Below are 7619 nucleotides of genomic sequence, written 5' to 3' on the forward strand. Positions count from 1 at the left end.
TAAAAACCTTACAATGCGCACCACCCCGCGAGGTTTTTCAGAAACGTATCCTACTTTACCACCGCATGTTTCCTGAACTCACCATGCTGACCACCCCGTTGTGCTTTTCTCCATCCTACATTGCCACTCACTCCCTATCCTAATATAGGCCCCCCGATTCACACCACCCCGTGATGTTTTTCTCACTCTTACTAATGAATGGCATGTTAAAAACATTTACAATGCACACATGCCTGCTATGTTTATGAGAAACCTATGAAACAATGCCACCACATGTTTCCTAACCTCCCCATAATGACCAACCCGTGGTGATTTTCTGTATCCTACATTGTCACTCACTGCCTGTTGTAATTCAGGCCCTCCGATCCACACCACCCCGTGATGTTTTTCTCACTTCTACTAGTGAGTGGCCTGTTAGAAACCCTTACAATGCGCACCACCCAGAGATGTTTTCAGAATCCTATCCTACATTGCAACTTCATGTATCCTGATCTCCCCATGCTGAACACCCCGTGGTGCTTTTCTCCATCCTTCATTGCCACTCACTGCCTATCCTAATTCAGGCCCTCAGATTCACACCACCCCGTGATGTTTTTCAAACTCCTACTAGTGAATCGCCTGTTAAAAACCCTTACAATGCGCACCACCCCGCGAGGTTTTTCAGAAACGTATCCTACTTTACCACCGCATGTTTCCTGAACTCACCATGCTGACCACCCCGTGGTGCTTTTCTCCATCCTACATTGCCACTCATTCCTATCCTATATCAGGCCCTCCGATTCACAAGACCCCGTGACGTTTTTCACACTCCTACTAGAGAATGGCCTCTTAGAAACCCTAACAATTCTCAGCACCCTGAGATGTTTTTCAGAAATATATCCTACATGGCCAACGGATGTTTCCTGACCTCCCCATGCTGACCACCCAGTGGTGCTTTTCTCCGTCGTACATTACCACGCGCTGCCTATCCTAATACAGGCCCCCCGATTCACACCACCCCGTGATGTTTTTCTCACTCCTAGTAGTGAAAGGCCTGTTCGAAATATTTACAATGCACACCAGCCCGCTATGTTTATCACAAACCTATGAAACATTGCCACCGCATGTTTCCTAACCTCCCCATAATGACCAACCCGTGGTGATTTTCTGTATCCTACATTGTCACTCACTGCCTATTGTAATTCAGGCCCTCCGATTCACACCACCCCGTGATGTTTTTCTCACTTCTACTAGTGAATGGCCTGTTAGAAACCCTTACAATGCGCACCACCCGGAGATGTTTTTCAGAATCCTATCCTACATTGCAGCTTCATGTATCCTGATCTCCCCATGCTGAACACCCCGTGGTGCATTTCTCCATTCTTCATTGCCACTCACTGCCTAATCTAACTCTGGCCCTTCGATTCACACCACCCAATGATGTTTTTCTCACACCTACTAGTGAATGGCCTGTTAGAAACCCTTACAATGCGCACCACTTCTTGATGTTTTTCAGAAACCTATCCTACATTGCCATCGCATGTTTCCAAACCTCCTCATGCTGAATAACCCGTGGTGCTTTTCTCCATCTTACATTGCCACTCAATGCCTATTGTAATTCAGGCCCTCCAATTCTCAACACCGCGTGATGTTTTTCTCCCTCCTACTAGGGAATGGCCTGTGAGAATCCCTTACAATGCGCACCACCCAGAGATATTTTTCACAAACCTATCCTACATTGCCACTTCATGTTTCCTGACCTCCACATGCTCACAGCCCCGTCTTGCTTTGCTAGATCCTACACTGCCACTCACTGCTTAATCAAATTCAGGCCCTCCGACTCACACCACCCCATCATGTTTTTCTCACTCCTATTAGTGAATGGCCTGTTAGAAACCCTTACAATGCGCACCACCCTTAGATGTTTTTCAGAAACCTATCCTACATGGCCACCGGATATTTCCTGACCTCGCCATGCTGACCACCCTGTGGTGCTTTTCGCCATCCTACATTGCTACTCACTGCCTCTCCCAATTCAGGTCCTCTGATTCACATCAACCTGTTCTGTTTTTCTCACTCCTACTAGTGAATGGCCTGTTAGAAACACTTACAATGCGCACCACCCCGAAATGTTTTTCAGAAACCTATCCTACATTGCCACTTCATGTATCCTTATCTCCCCATGCTCACCGCCTTGTCTTGATTTGCTCGATCCTACATTGCCACTCACTGCCTAATCTAATTCAGGCCCTGCGATTCACACCACCCCATGATGTTTTTCTCACTCCTACTAGTGAATGGCCTGTTAGAAACCCTTACAATGCGCACCACCACTTGTTGTTTTTCAGAAACCTATCCTACATTGCCACTGTTATTCATTCTGAATAACCCCTGGTGTTTTCTCCATCCTACATTGTCCCTCAATGCCTATTCTAATTCAGGCCCTCTGATTCACACCACCCCGTGATGTTTTTCTCACTCTTTCTATTGAATGGCCTGTTAGAAACACTTACAATGCACACCACCCCGCAATGTTTTTCAGAAACCTATCCTACATTTAAACTGCATGTTTCCTGACCTCCCCATGCTAAAGACCCCGTCTTGCTTTTCTCCATCTTACATTGCCACTCAATGCCTATTCTAATTCAGGCCCTCTGATTCACACCACCATGTGGTGTTTTTCTCACTCCTACTAGTGATTCGCCTGTTAGAAACCCTTACAATGAACCCCATCCTGAGATGTTTTTCAGAAACCTATCCTACCTGGCCACCGGATGTTTCCTGACCTCCACATGCTGACCACCCCGTGGTGCTTTTCTCCATCCTACATTGCCACTCACTTCCTATCGTATTTCAGGCCCTCTCATTCACACCAACCCGTGATGTTTTTCTCACTCCTACTAGTGAATGGCCTGTTAGAAACCCTAACAATGCGCACCACCCCGCGATGTTTTTCACAAACCTGTCTTACATTGCCACTGCATGTTTCCTGAACTCCCAATGCTTACCAGGCTGTCTTGCTTTTCTCCATCCTACATTACCACTCACTGCCTTATCTAATGCCGGCCCTCAGATTCACAGGACCATGTGATGTTAATCTCACTCCTACTAGTGAATGGCCTGTTAGAATTCCTTACCAAGCGCACCACCATGCGATGTTTTACAGAAACCTATCCTACATTGCCACCGCATGTTTCCTGACATCCCTATGCTGAATAACCCGTAGTGCTTTTCTCCATCCTACTTTGCCACACAGTGCCTACCTAATTCAGGCACTCCGATTCACACCACCCCGTGATATTTGTCTCACTCCTACTAGTAAATGGCCTGTTAAAAACCCTTACAATGCGGACCACCCCGGGATGTTTTTTAGAAACCTATGCTACATTGCAACCACATGTTTCCTGACCTCACCATGCTGACACCCAATGGTGCTTTTCTTCATCCTATATTGCCACTCACTGCCTATCCTAATACAGGCCCCCCGATTCACACCACCCCATGATGTTTTTCTCACTCCTACTAGTGAATGCCCTGTTAGAAACCCTTACAATGCGCACCACCCGGCGATGTTTTTTAGAAACCAATCGTACATTGCCACAGTATGTTTCCTAACCTCCCCATTCTGACCAACCCGTGGTGATTTTCTCCATCCTCCATTGGACTCACTGCCTATGCTGATTCAGGCCCTCCAATTCACACCACCCCGTGATGTTTTTCACACTCTTACTAGGGAATGGCCTGTTTGAAAACCATACAATGCGCACCACTCCACGATGTTTACCAGATACCTATCCTACATTGCCACCACATGTTTCCTGACCTCGCCTTGCTAACTATGGGGTGATGCTTTTCTCCATCCTGCATTGCCACTCACTGCCTATGCTAACTCAGGCCCTCTGATTCACGCCACCCCGTGATGTTAATCTCACTGCTCCTAGTGAATGGCCTGTTAGAAAACCATACAATGCGCACCACTCCGCGATGTTTTTCAGAAACCTATTACACATTGCCACTGCATATTTCCTGACCTCCCCATGCTGAATAACCCGTGGTGCTTTTCTCCATCCTACATTGCCACTCACAGCTTATACTAATTCAGGCCTTCCGATTCACACCACCCCTTGAAGTTTTTCTCACTCTTACTAGTGAATTGCATGTTAGAAACACTTACAATGCGCACCAACCCACGGTGTTTTTCAGAAACTTATCCTACATTGCCACTGCATGTTTCATGACCTCCCCATGTTTACAACCTGTGGTGCTTTTCTCCATCCTACAATGCCACTCACTGCCTATGCTCATTCAGGCCCTCTGATTCAAACTACCCCTTGATGTTTTTCTCACTCCTACCAGTGAATGGCCTGCTAGAAATCCTGACAATGCACTCCACCCCGCAATATTTTTCAGAAGCCTGTCCTACATTGTCACCGCATGTTTCCTGACTTCCCATTGCTGAATAATCCCTGGTGCTTTTCTCCATCCAACATTGCCACTCACTGTCTATCCTAATTCAGGCCCTCCGATTAACACCACCCCTTGATGTTTTTCTCACTCCTACTAGAAAATTGCCTGTTAGAAACCCTTACAATGCGAACCACCCGTGACGTTTTTCAGAAACCTATCCTACATTGCCACTGCATGTTTCCTGACCTCCCCATGCTGACTACCCCGTCTTGCTTTTCTCCATTCTGCATTGCGACTCACTTCCTATCCTTATTCAGGCCCTCCGATTTCCACCGCACCGTGAGGTTTTTCTCACTCCTACAAGTGAATGGCCTGTTAGAAACCCTTACAATGCGAACCACCCATGACGTTTTTCAGAAACCTATCCTACATTGCCACTGCATGTTTCCTGACCTCCCCATGCTGACCATCCCGTGGTGCTTTTCTCCATCCTACATTGCTGCTCACTGCCTGTCCTAATTGAGGTCTTCCGATTCACACTACCCTGTGATATTTTGTCACCCCTACTAGAGATAGGCCTGTGAGAAACCCTTACAATGCTCACCACCCCACGATGTTTTTCAGAAACCTATCCTACATTGCCAACGCATGTTCCTGACCTCCCCATGCAGACCACCACGTGGTGCTTTTCTCCATCCTACATTGCCACTCACTTCCTAACCTATTTCGGGCCTTCCGTTTCACACCACCCCGTGATATTTTTCTAACTCCTACTAGTGAATGGCCTGTTAGAAACCCTTACAATGCGCAACAAACCGCGATGTTTTTCACATTCCTATCCTACATTGCCACTGCATGTTTCCTGAACTCCCCATGCTTACCACGCTGTCTTGTTTTCTCCATCCTACATTACCACTCACTGCCTTATCTAATGGCGGCCCTGCGATTCACACCACCCCATGATGTTTTCTCACTCCTACTAGTGAATGGCCTGTTAGAAACACTTGCAAAGCACACCACCATCCGATGTTTTTCAGAAACCTATCATACATTGCCACCGAATGATTCCTGACATCCCTATGCTGAATAACCCGTGGTGATTTTCTCCATCCTACATTGCCACTCAGTGACTACCTAATTCAGGCCCTCCTATTCACATCACTCCATGATGTTTTTCTCACCCCTACTAGTGAATGGCCTGTTAGAAACCCTTACAATGCGCACTGCCGTGCGGTGTTTTTTAAAGAAACCTATCCTACATTGCCACCGCATGTTTCCTGACCTCCCCATGCTGACCACCCCATGGTGCTTTTCTCCATCCTACATTGCCACTCATTGTCAATCCTAATTCACGCTAACCACCCTGTCTTGATTTTCTGCATCCTACATTGCCACTCAATGCCTATTCTAATTCAGGCCCTCCGATTCACACCACCCCGTGATGTTTTTCTCACTCCTACTAGTGAATGGCCTGTTAGAAACCCTTACAATGTGCACCACACCGCGATGTTTTTCAGGAACATATCCTACATTGCCACCGCATGTTTCCTGACTTCTCCATGCTAACCACCTCGTGGTGCTTTTCTCCATCCTCCATTGCCACTCACTGCCTATGCTAATTCAGGCCCTCCGATTCACACCACCCCATGATGTATTTCTCACTCCTACTAGTGAATGGCCTGTTAGAAAACCTTACAATGCGCACCACCCGGCGATGTTTTTCAGAAACCTATCCTACATTGCCACCTCATGTTTCCTGACCTCCCCATGCTGACCACACCGTTGTGCTTTTCTCCATCCTACATTGCCACTCACTGTCTTTCCTAATTCAGGCCCTCCAATTCACAGCACTCCATGTTGTTTTTCTCACTCCTACTAGTGAATGGCCTGTTAGAAGCGATTACAACGCGCACCACCCCGCGTTGTTTTTTCCGAAACCTATCCTACCTTGACACTGCATGATTCCTGACCTCCCCAGGCTCACCACGCCGTCTTGCTTTTCTCCATCCTACATTACCACTCACTGCCTAATCTAATTCAGGCACCCCGATTCACACCACCCCATGATGTTTTTCTCACTCCTGTTAGTGAATGGCCTTTTAGAAACCCTTACAATGCTCACCGCCCCGCGATGCTTTTCAGAAACCTATCCTACATTGCCACTGCATGTTTCATGACCTCTCCATCCTGACGACCTGTGGTGGTTTTGTCCATCCTACATTGACACTCACTCCTATCCTATAACAGGCCGTCCGATACACACTAACCCGTGATGCTTTTATCACTCGTTCTAGGGAATGGCCTGTTAGAAACCCTTACAATGCGCACCACCCCGCGATGTTTTTCACAAAAATAACCTACATTGACACAGCATGTTTCCTGAATTCCCCATGGTCACCACGCCACCTTGCTTTCTCCACCCTACATTAGTACTCACTGACTAATCTAATCCCGGCCCTCCGATTTACACCACCCCGTGATATTTTTCTCACTCCTACTAGTGAATGGCCTGTTAGAAACACTTACAATGTGCACCACCCCACGTTGTTCTTCAGAAAGCTATCCTACATTGCCACCGCATGTTTCCTGACCTCCCCATGCTGACCATCCAGTGGCGCTTTTCTCCATCCTACATTGCCACTCACTGCCTATCCGAATTCAGGCCCTCTGATTCACACCACCCCGTGAGGTTTTTCTCACTCCCACTAGTGAATGACTTTTAGAAACACTTACAATGCGCACCAACCCGCGATGATTTTCAGAAACCTATCCTACTTTTCCACCACATGTTTCCTGACCTCCCCATGCTCACCACCCAGTGGTGCTTTTCTTCATCCTATATTGCCACTCACTGCCTATCCGAACTAGGCCCTCCAATTCACACCACCCCGTGATGATTTTCTCACTCCTAATTGTGAATTGCCTGTTAGAACCAATTACAATGCGCACGACCCCGCGATGTTTTTCAGAAACCTATCCTAAATTGCTACCGCATGTTTCCTGACATCTCCATGCTGACCACCCCGTGGTGCTTATCTCCATCCTACATTGCCACTCACTGCCTATCCGAATTCAGGCACTCCGATTCACACCACCCCGTGATGTTTTTCTCACTCTTACTAGTGAATGGCCTGTTAGAAACCCTTACAATGCGCAACACCCCGCGATGTTTTTCAGAAACGTATCCTATATTGCCACCGCATGTTTCCTTATCTCCCCATGCTGACCACACT

Source organism: Cavia porcellus, unplaced genomic scaffold (genome assembly GCF_034190915.1).
Source record: "Cavia porcellus strain 051 isolate PalLab524CR breed Dunkin Hartley unplaced genomic scaffold, mCavPor4.1 scaffold_57, whole genome shotgun sequence".
Classification (NCBI taxonomy): Eukaryota; Metazoa; Chordata; class Mammalia; order Rodentia; family Caviidae; genus Cavia; species Cavia porcellus.